Genomic DNA, 12,190 nt, shown 5'->3' on the forward strand with positions numbered 1-12,190 from the left:
TCAGAACATGGTAATATCTATATTCAGTATAAACAAATCTATTGTGGCATGGCAAAACTGACCACTTGTGAAGCCTTATGATCAATCCTAACTCCCCTTTACTACTAACTCACCTGTGCCAAATTAAGGATAATAATGCTGGTTGCTCACCTATATAAAGCAGTTTATAATCCAACGTGAACTAAATCAACTAGTTCTAACTTTGTTTAACCCAATCATTTCAGATGTGTAGATTGTAGGATCATAGATTTAGAAATTGAAAGGAAAATAGAGCCTATCTAGTTCAATCTTTTCATTTGACAAATCAGAAAACTGAGTCTCAGGGAGGCTAAGTGACTTGCCTCATATCATACAAGTCATACATAACAGAGCCAGGATTCAAACATAGGTCCTCTGGCTTTCATTCCAATGCATTTTCCACTGTGCTGTGAAGCGAATCCTAAGAGTTGATGGTAAGCACTGCTTGTCTCCTGTGGAGCAAGAATATTGTTAAATGCAGCTCCTCTAATGGTAGTTGTTATCTAGAACTAGTCCTGCTATACCTGTATGGGAAACTTAGAGAGATTGGGTTTGATTTTTGCCATTTAGTAATTAACATTTGCATGACCTTGGGCAAATTACCTCAGCTCCCAGGATCTCAGATTCCTCTTCTGTGAAACGAGGGGATTGGACCTGAAGACCTTTAAGTGTGAGATATTATTCATATGATTACTTCACTTGCAAAATAGACAGTTCAAGCAATTATCTAGATGATTCCATCCACACACCCACTTTTTAATGAAAGTATTCAGAAATTGGGACAAGAGAGCTAGGGGTAGATTCAAATAATTTCCCCTTCTTCACTTTTCATGTATGTATAATTTTCCCCATTGTTTCATAGTCAATGACACTTTCCTTTGCAACCTCCGGTGAGCTTGTTCATTATATACATGTTTATAATGAAGGCCTTGGAACAAACAGTGTCTGTGAGACTGAATAAGAAAAAAAACAACCATGTAATTAAAGGATAAGAAAGCATTTGGGATTTGCACTGGAGAATGCTCGAACCTGATCCCAATGATGATGAACTTCCAGAAATGAACATGTCTAGACTGGATGTCTTTGATTCTTCACATACATTTATTTCTTTCCCACACAGAGAAACTATCCTCTTTAATCTCCTCTGTTCCTAAAAATTTAGAAGTGGGGGAGGGAAGGGGAATCACTGACAAATTGTTTAAGAGTTACAGAACAAATCCTTTTGTGAAGGGGATTTGTTTTGTGAAGTTTGAATTCAGACAAAGGGTCACCCTTGAGGACCTAGAGGGCCACATGTGGACTCCAGGTCACAGGTTTCCCACCCCTGGTCCAAAAGTTTGTACATATGTGCATACACAAATATATAAATATATTATAAATGTATTTACATATATGGATGATTAGAAAGGCATATAAACAGGTTTCACCTTAGAAGTGTGTTCTTAAACCTTAGAATGCAATCCTGGGTGGGGCAGGTTCCTATGGGATTATCGTGAATCATAGAATTGGGACTGGCTTCTCAATTTGTTAGCAGGACTCAGTAATATTTTTCAGTCATTCAGTCCTAGAGGCTTTCTACGAAGGAATTAGAAGAAGTTGCAGAAATTGATGGAGTCTTCATATTAAAAGTTCTTGAACTCACATGGAGATTTCTCATTCAAACTGCAGAAGTCAATGGTCAAAATTCAGTTGTTTGTAGGCTACTTTGCCTTTTCAGAGGGGAACCTGGAGTTCTGACTCAAGACTTAGTGACCTAAAGAACAATCCATAATTGAAGCTGTGGTTCCAAAGGAGCTAGCTGTGGAAAATGAGGAGTGAATATTAAGGTATTTAAAAGGAGCCACCATTGTGCTGAGGAGGACTGTGAAGAAAAAATATCATGGCATGGTTGAAGAATATGGGTTCAGGCTTTGCCTAGAGAATGTGGATGGAATAGCTAATCTCACATGACCCTTTTGGGTTCAGATAGAGTCCTTGTGAGTTGATGGTAATTTAGATCAGCACTTAGGGTCTGCTGGAGGCAAATGAGAGAAATCATGTCTAGCTGGCATTGGGCTGATTCAAAATTGTCAGAAAATAAACTTTCAGGGATAGTGGTATTGCTGGGTTAAATAGCATGTACTGTTAGTAGGGGCAGCTAGGTGGTACAGTGGATAGAGCACCAGTGCAGGAGTCAGGAGGACCTGAGTTCAAATCTCACTTCAGACACTTGACGCTCACTAGCTGTGTGACCTTGGGCAAGTCACTTAACCCCAACTGCTTCATCCTGGGTCACCTCCAGTCATCCTGATGAATATCTGGTCACTAGATTCAGATGGCCCTGGAGGAGAAGTGAGGTTAGTGACCTCCACAGCCCTCCTTTGCTCAAAGCAAAGTCAAGACCAAGTCATGTCATTATTTCTCTGATGGCATGATCTTCGGCAATGAAGGATGAACACACTGTTAGTAACATTTCATGTATAGCTCCAAATTGCTTTCCAAAGTGGTTGTACCCATTTATAGGTCCACCAAGAATACATCAGTGTGCCTTGTTTTTCCCATAGGCCCTCCAACATTTCTCATTTTCTTTTTTTCATCGTCTTTGACAATATGATGGCTGTGAGAAAGAACATTAAAATTGCTTTAATTTGCATTTCTCTAATTATTAGTGATTTGAAGCATTTTTTCATGTGGCTATAAATACCCAGTTTTTGTTTTTGTTTTTTACTTTGAGAACTGTCTGTTCACATCCTTAGACCATTTATCAATTGGGGAAATATGCCTATTCTTATAAATTTTAACTAGTTCCTTATGAATCTTAGAAGTAAGACCTTTTCCAGAGAAACTTCCTGCATAATTTTCTCCCAGTTACTTGTCTTCCTTTTATTCTTAGCTTTATTAGATGTGTGCATTTTAAAAAAATTTTGTAATCAAAGTATTCATTTTACCTTCTGTGATCTTCTATATCCCTTGTTTGTTTATGATTTTTTTCCTACCCATAGATCTGATAGGCCATTTTTCCTTGTTTCTTTAATTTGTTTATGATGTAACCTTTTATGTCTATATCATATCTCCATTTGGAGTTTATTTTGGTATGAGGTGTTGGTCTAAATCTAATTTCTTCTTTGTTGCTGTCCACTTTCCTCAGCAGTTTTTATCAAATTATCAGATTTTATCAAATAGTGATTCCCATGGTTCTGAGGGTGAACTTACTGAAAACATTTTGAATATACTGGTATTTATCAGGGTAACCTGTGCAGATCATGTTCCTTTGTTCCTCCCTTAGTTTCTGTGTTACTACTCATCTTCTTTTTTGACTTCCATCACTTTCTCTTTGCTGAATCCTAATCTTCCTCCTGTCCCATAAGTATGGGGGTCTGTCAAATTTCTTATTCTCTTCTGGCCAGCTAGATGGTGCAGTGGATAGAGCACCAGTGCAGGAGTCAGGAGAACCTGAGTTCAAATCTCACCTCAGACACTTGACACTCACTAGCTGTGTGACCTTGGGCAAGTCATTTAACCCGAATTGCCTCATCCTGGATCATCTCCAGTCATCCTTTTTCAGATTGATGTTCTCATCAGTGAATTCTTTTTTTATGGTTTTAAAATCATTGGCCAGTTTTTCTTTTATATCCTTCTTCAGACGTTCCAGGTAGTCTAGTTGTGCTTGCGAGAAATTCATAGTCCCATCTGAGGTTTCAGATGGAAGTACAGTCTCAGCTCTGACCTCTTTGGTGTTTGTGTTTTGGTCCTTATCCCCATAGAAAGATTCTATGGTTTTTTCACTTTTCGTCTGCTTTTTCCGATTCATGATGTTGGCTGAGTGTTGTAGCTTTTGGTTCTTTCAGTCAGAAGATACAGATCTTTTAAGTTGAGTTGATGTTTGTCTAGGCTAAAAGCAGGCTTTTTTTTTTGTTGTTGTTGTTGTTTCCCAGATCAACCCTGGGTTTAGCTTGATAGGTGTGTGGGAGGTGTGGTCTGGTCTCAGGCTATCTCCTCAGCTGGCCTGAGGCAAAGGCAAGGTCCAGGGGGATGGTGATCCCAGCTTCCCTATTGTCTTCCCTTTTCCCCTGGAGGGCTGGGGCACGCCTAGAGGCTAATGCGTGTTCCCGCCCCTCCTGGGGCTCGTCTCCCGGGCTGAGGCTTGCTTGGGTCTCAGTGCGAATTTTTCTCTGCCCTGGGTCGTCTGTCCCTCCAGATAGCCTCCACCACGGTAGGAAGAATCCCCCTTTGCCACCTCTCCAGCCTCTGGTGTTACGAGACCACTCGCCCCTTTCTGCTGCTCCCACTGATCCAGGATCAATCTGGGGAAGAATTTTATGGTTCCCTCACGGTCATCGGGGGGGAGGGGAGAGCACTTACTGATCACTCCGGCATCCCAGCTTCTGGATGTTCAAGTAGTGACCCACTGAAGTCCCGTCTTTAGGCTGAAGATTTCAAAGGCTGTTGCGCTGATATCGTTGGCTCGGCCTGGCTTATCTCCTGCTCCACTGGTCTCGCCCGCCACTCTCGGGCCCCTCGGGTCGCCTCCGCCCTGCCGCGCCGACCGCGCTGCGCTGTGCGCCGGGCTCTTACCCCCGCGGAACAGATCCCTCCCGTGGACCTTCCAGTCCAGCCTGGGCTCCGAATCTGTCAAAGTCCGTCTCCCACTGGATTCTACACCTCCAAAGTCTGGTCAGACTCTCCCCCCAGAAATATCCAAAGGAGTTTTTCCAGGAGCTTAGGTGAGTCGTTGCTTTCACTCCGCCATCTTGGCTCCGCCCCCTCCATCTCCAGTCATCCTGATGAATATCTGGTCACTGGATTCAGATGGCTCTGGAGGAGAAGTGAGGCTGGTGACTTGCACAGCCCTCCCTCACTCAAAACAAAGTCAAGTACAGTCATGTCATTATTGCTCTGATGAGAAATGGTCTTTTTTGGCAAGAAAGGATGAACACACATATTTTCTTCTATGCTTTCTCCTTGGTTCATCATATCCACTGAACATCTATTAAAATGATTTCTTTGATGATAGTAACTTCTAAATCCATGTCTTTGCTTTCCAAGATTCTCAGAGTTTTAGCATCATATTTCCAACTATCTTCTCTATGTCTACGTGGATACCCCACTAGAACCTCAAATTCAGCATGTTCAAAATTGCACCATATTTTCATTAAACCTGAACTTCCCTGTAACTTGAAGATTCTTGACCTGGAAGCAGTCTGGATAGATTTCAGGTGGTCCTTATGGGAAAAAAAAATTACTTCTTGATTTCAGTACACTTGGTTAGTTTTGGTCTTATACAATTTATTTTATTCATTTAAAACATTATTTTGATAATAGTGTTCACCAGACTTTCACAAGGGTCCATTACACAAAAAAGGTTAAAAATCCTAGATCTATCTTCTTTACTTCTGTTGATATCTTTTCTTCTGGACCCAAGCTAAAAACTTGTTCCTCTCCACAATATCAAGTTTTCAGATCCTGTTAATGATATAGCCTTCATATTTTTTGCGTTGTTTTGTCTTCATTCCCACTAAAGTTACTATAGTTCAGGTTCTCATTTTGTACATGGGAAAACTGAGACAGACGAGGATTAAATAACTCACTTGGGTCATAGAAATGAGGCAGAATTCAAACTGAACTCCTCCTAAGTCCATCTAAGTCTCTATCCACAGGGCCAACTGGTGCTAGAGGTTGGATAGAGAGCTGGCTTTGAAATCAGGAAAATCCAAATTCAAGTACTGACTCTGATATATACTAACTCTGTGACCACAGGCAAATCACCTAACCTCTTAGTGTCCCAATCAGCTTTCTTTTTCTTTTTTTTAGAAATTATCTATCTGTCTATCTATCTATCTATCTATCTATCTATCTATCTATCTATCTATCTATCTATCATCTATTTATCTATCTATCCATCCATCTATCTATCTATCTGTCTATCATCTATTTATCTATTTATTTTAGTTTTCAGCATTCATTTTATGAGATTTAGGCTCCCAATTTTTTTCTCTCTCCCTCTGATTCCTCCTCCTCCCCATGACTGGAAGCAATCTGATATAGGCTGTACCTGTACAATCATATCAAACATATTTTCACAGTAGCCATGTTGTGAAAGAAGAATCAAGAAAAAAAAAAAAGGAAAACACATGAGACAGAAAAAAAGAAAATAGTATGCTTTGATCTACATTCAGATTCCATGGTTCTTTCTCTGCATTTGGATAGCATTTTCCATCATGAGTTTTTTGGAACTGTTTTAGATCACTGTATTGCTTAGAAGAGCTGAGTCTTTCAAAGTTGGTCATAACACAATGTTATTGTTACTGTATACAATGTTCTCCTAGTTCAGTTAACTTCACTTAGTATTATTTCATGTAAGTCTTTCCAGGTTTTTTTTTCTGAAATCTGCCTGCTCATCATTTCTTACAGCACAATAGTATTCCATTATATTCAAATACCACAACTTGTTCAGCCATTCTCCAATTGATATCCACGCCCCATTTCCAATTCTTTGTCATCACAAAAAGCTGCTATAAATATTTTTGTACTTGTGGGTCCTTTTTTCCATTTTTATGACCTAGTGGCAGTATTGTTGGATCAGAAGGCATGAACAGTTTTATAAGCCTTTGGGCACAGTTCCAAACCCCCAGGCAATTTTCTAAAACTGAAAATTACAGGGAAGCTTCAGCCTAGCATTGGTGGAGGGAGTTTTCTCATCAGAAGTTCCCTCTGCCAGGGAAATCACAGCTTCAGTCCCTCCCCCTACACGATATTGTAAGAAACACCAAATAATCAATCATTTAATACGTATTTATCATATACCTGCTCTGTGCCTGTCATTGTGCTGGGTTCTGGAGATACATAAAACAATGTTACTCCCAATAAGCTTACACTCTACTGAGGGAAAACAAAAATTAAACAAAGATAATGAATACAAACGTATACAAACTAGTTAACTCTAAGGTGGTTTGTCCTTTATTCTCAAAGAGGATCATGACTTCAGGGAGGTGAGGCCATGACATACAAGTGAACTGGCTCTGAGTGACAGTGAGCTGTGCAAAGTCACCAGCCTCACTTTCACTTTCAGAGCCATGTGGGTGCAGTGGCCAGATACAGATCAGGCCAACTGGAGATGACCCAGGTTGCAGTGGGGAACCTTAGCCTTTTCAAGCTAAGGTCTTTAGCAGATCTCAGTTTGATTGAAGCAATACCTATTTACTGATTAATACTTAATAAGAGGCCAGGACTGGCCTCTTTAAAAAGAAAATAGATCTGAAAGGGGAAGACTCTCAGGGTTTCTGGCCAAAACAGAAACAATTCCTATTTACATTCATTCTGTGCCAATCAGGGGTCAAGTAATGACCAAGTAGACCTTGGCCTGAGACCTACTATTAGCCAATGAGAGATAGAATGATTTGGAGAGCTTGAGTGATTTGGGGTTAAAATACAAGGTAGTTTGGGATGGAGAATACTTAGAAGGAATCAGGAAAAGCTTCAGGTAGAGGATGGTGCATGAGTTGCATTTTACAGATAGACACTTTATAAAGCAGAAGTAATGAAAAAGTACATTTCAAGCATTGGAGGACAGCCAGTACAAAGGCAGGGAGATAGGAGATTGAGTATCATTTAAGAGAAATCACAGAGGGAAGAAGGTACAGATGTCCAGTAACACTGGAAAAGTAAGTTGGGGCCAAGTTGTATAGGTATAAAAGCTAAACAGAAGCATTAGTACAGGAAATTCCTGGAAATTTTTGAAGTAGGAATACACATGGTCAGATTTGCACTTAAGGAAAATTAATTTGGCAGCAGTTTTTAGAATAGATGGGTATGGGAAGAAACTTGAGGCAGGGAGACCAATTAGGAGGCTTTTGAGATAATTTAGGCAAGAGATGATGAGGGCTTGTGATAGGAAATAAAGAAAGCAAAACCAAGAAAACAGTATATACAAGAACTATAGTCATATAAACAATATGACTAAAAAGTCAGTTTGATTCTGTGAATAGTAATGAACTATTTTAATCCTAAGAATTGTTAATGAAATAATTTCCTGTAAGTAGAGATGTAGAATACTGAAGAAATAAAATGTGTTGTATTTTGTTGGATTTCATTGTTCTTTTGGTTGATTATACATACATACATACATACATACATACATATGTATATATATATATGTATATATATATATATATATATATATATATATGTACATATCTATCTATCTATCTATTGATCTATATAAAGAGAGGGCCTATTGAGGGTTGGGAAGTAGTTAAGGATCGGTAACTGTGATGTGGCGAAAAAAATGCAAGGATAGTACCCACAGTGACTTGACTGTATTTAATGGTGTAAGTGAAAATAAAAATAAATAAAAATCTGACTCCAGTTCTTATTAAAATAATACTGAAAACCTTTGTTTGAATTTATCACATGTAAATTAATTTTCTAAGTTATACCATTTGTTTTTTATTTATGTGAATAAATGACAAACACAAAAATTCTTATAGTACTTTTTATCATTTTTTCTTTATCACATTCTACCTTTAGTCATCTGTGTACTCATATTATTTGCATATTAAATTTTAAGCTCCTTGAGGAAAAGGACTACATTTTATCTCACCTTTGTAATCCACCACCCATCACAGTACCTTTTACCTATTGTGCAACTAAGAAACACTTACGGAATTGACTTTAATTAACACACTAAAATATTATTTCAAGTAATGTAGCTGCTTCTACATAATTCTATCCTGATCCAGCATCATGACATGGAGATGATCCTGAGTGGCTGGGGGCTATACCCACAGAGAATAAACAAATCACATTGCAACCGCTTTAGATGCATAAGCTCCAGTAACAATATGAGTCTGTTTTTTGAAGATAAGTCTAGATAAGTCCAGAAGAGCTCATGACAGAGGGTGGCCCCTTGGTAATTTTTTGGTCCAGTGCAACCCATGAAACAATAAAAAAAACTCAAAATAGCTGTCAATCTTGTTCATCCTCCTTCCATTTCTATAGTAAAAGTGGTAGAGATGCAGGAGAGAAAAGGCAGAGAATCATACTGTTTTAAAAAAGAGGTTCTTAATTCTTTATGTCATGAACCCTCTTGGCAGTATGGTGTTACTTATGGACTCTAACTTATAGACCCCCCCCCCCTCAGTTTGTTGTCTGCACTTATGATTGAATAAACTGGCAAATTTCAGTGAGAGGTTAGTGATGACAAATGTGTAATGTTTTCCTTATCTACAGAATTGTATTGCAAAGAGGCAGTCTGTGGGCACAAGGTTGAAACCTCCTTGCTTTAGATCATTTTTTGACTTAGATTTATTTGACTGTTATTATTCTAAATGTGAGAACACACTGCTGAGGGTTAGAATCATCTCAGTCTTTGATATGTGAAACTAGAAAGAAGGAAGCTCTAGCTACACAGAAGGATCACCCACAGGTCCTCTGATAGTGGCAAAGAAAGGAGCTTACAGAGTTGATTTTTATGTATATCTAAAAGCAATGAGAAACTTTATTTTATGTGATATTTGGTTATCTCGTATTACAGTACTGAACATAAGTATTTTTTTTCAGTGGGTTAATGAATACTTTTATTCTGCACATAGAAGCCACTAAAAATTTGGCCTGTGAGCTCGTTGGGCTGCATCACAAGTACATGACTCCACACATCAACACCAGGGTTGGGGGTGAGAACAGGTCAATCTATCCCAGTCACAAGATGAGAAAGGGTGTTCTGACAGAGAGCCAGATGATCAGGTAGTCTCCAGTATAAGAGAGTTCTAATGAAGCAATGAGAACATCACAGAAAGGTTGAAGGGAGAGGGAAGTTAAGCAGCAGAGGCCCCTGCTCCCAAAACAAGATTGGTCTAGTACTTGGTGCTGCCCATTCTTAGGACAGGAGCAGACTTCTATAGAGGTGACTGGCACCTGTGAGCTCTTAGGCCTCCTAGCCACAGAGCTAACTTGGCCTGAGGGTTTCTGAAGTTCCTTCCAGGAAATTTAGCCTTGCTGCCCAGCTCTTCCTCAATTCTGAGAATCTGGTTATACTTGGCCAGATGCTCAGATTGGCAAGGGACACCAGTCTTGATCTGCCCAGTACAGAGACTGACCACCAGGTCTGCAAAGAAGGTATCTTCAGTCTCTCCAGAATGATGGTAAACCATTACTCCCCACCCATTGGATTGGGCCATCTTACATGCCTGGAGAGATTCAGTCATGGAGCCAATCTGGTTCACTTTGAGTAGGAGGCAACTTCAGGCCTTCTCATTCATAGCCTTTTCAATTCACTTGGGATTGGTCACTGTGAGATCATCTCCTACCACCTGGATGCTGGCAGTAGCAGTGAAATTTTTCCAAGTTTCCCAGTCATCCTGGTCAAAGGGATTTTTAATAGGCACTACTGGATAATCTTTGATGAAACTCTTGTAGAGGTCCCCAAGCTCAGAAGGGAAGATGTATCTGCTGGAATCATCAGGAGACTTGAAGTCTAAGTCATATTTCCCAGAGCAGAAGAATTCAGAGGCAGCAACATCCATGCCAATTACGACCTTATCAGTATAGCCAGCCTTACCAATAGCATCCTTTAGGAGATCCAGAGCTTCTTTATTCTCCAGAATGTTAGGAGCAAAGCCACCCTCATCCCCTATGTTGGTGGCATCTTGTCCATATTTCTGCTTAATCACAGTCTTTAAGTTGTGGTAGACCTCAGCTCCAATGCGCATGGCCTTCTCAAAGTTTACTGCTCCAACAGGAAGGATCATGAACTCCGGCATGACCAACTTGTTACCAGCGTGGGAGCCACCATTGATCACGTTGAAGGCTGGAACAGGTAGGATGACTTCATCGTTGCCTGCAAGGTCAACAATGTGATAGAACAGAGAGACACCTTTCTCAGCAGCTCTGGGCCTTACAAACATCCAGAGACACTCCCAAAATGGCATTTGTACCAAATTTGGATTTATTTTCAGTGTCATCCATCTCTATCACGAATTTGTTGATCTTCTCTTGTTCCACAACATTCAATTTCTTGCTAATCAGGGTTGGGACAATAGTTTTATTGATGTGCTCAACTACTTTTGAGACACCTTTCCCCATGTAGCAGGTCTTATCATTGTCTCAGAGCTCCAGGGCTTCATGGATACCAGTAGAAGCACCACTGAGCACAGCAGCTCAGGATTGACCTTTTCAGTGTAGAGATCAACTTCAACAGTAGGGTTTCCACGAGAGCCAAAGATCTCTCTTGCCTGGATCTTGTAAATAGACATGTTGAGTTTCTGGATGGGGCTTCCTCTGCTGAGCTCAGAAAATAGAGGCCAAGGGCTGAACATAAGTATTTAAAAAAAAATACCCACCACGAAATTTCAGTTTATTCACTAATATTGGTTTCTGAGAATAAAGAGGTAGAGAAATTCTACCAAAAACCTGATAAGAATCTCCTAACTAAATTGACAAATATACTCTGATAATTGGTGACTTTAGTGAAAAGGTGGGGAAAAATGAGGATGGTGGGAATATATGGGAAAATTATTCAGGAAAAACAAATGAAAGAGACAAAAAACTTACTAATTAGATAAAAACCTCATGCCTTTAAACACTGAACACTTTCTTTAAGAAAAGCATTGAGTCATTGGACATGATGATAGCCATACATCATTACAAAAACTGATATTTTAACAGGAAAAAAATGTAACAGAAAAGACAGCAGATGCCAGAATTATCCCTAATCAAGCCTCCTAACCCTTTCTCTGCTGTCTCAGTCAAGAGCCAGAGCCTAACTTCATACTTCACACACAAAAAAATTGAGATGATTTGTTGAGTTCTCTCTTCTATCTTCCTCCTTAAGAGTTATTTCTCAGATTTCTTCTGTTACTATCTCCTCTTTCATTCTGTGATCATTTAAAGAATCATCCCTTCTATTCTAGGTAAATCTTTGTTTATGTGCTTTGATTTTATAGCATCCCCTCGGAACTTGAGCAAATTAACTTTTGCCCCCATCCCCATTCTTACCTTCAATCTTGCCTCTTTTATGAGTGATAATTTGCCCCTTCCCATCTCTCCCTTTCTCTTCCCAATATATTCCTCTCTCACCCCTTAATTTTATTTTTTATAGCTATCATCCCTTCTGATTCAACTCAACCTGTGCTCTGTGTGTGTCTGTGTGTGTGTATAATCCCTCTACCTACCCAAATACTGAGAAAAGTCTCAAGAG

At 39.5% G+C, this 12,190-nt stretch overlaps 1 pseudogene; it reads right to left on the reverse strand.

Moving 5' to 3' along the window:
• Window positions 1-9,890: 9,890 nt before the first annotated feature.
• Window positions 9,891-11,280, reverse strand: LOC140522951 (alpha-enolase pseudogene; annotated as a pseudogene).
• Window positions 11,281-12,190: the final 910 nt, after the last annotated feature.

Source organism: Notamacropus eugenii, chromosome 2, assembly GCF_028372415.1.
Source record: "Notamacropus eugenii isolate mMacEug1 chromosome 2, mMacEug1.pri_v2, whole genome shotgun sequence".
Taxonomy (NCBI): Eukaryota; Metazoa; Chordata; class Mammalia; order Diprotodontia; family Macropodidae; genus Notamacropus; species Notamacropus eugenii.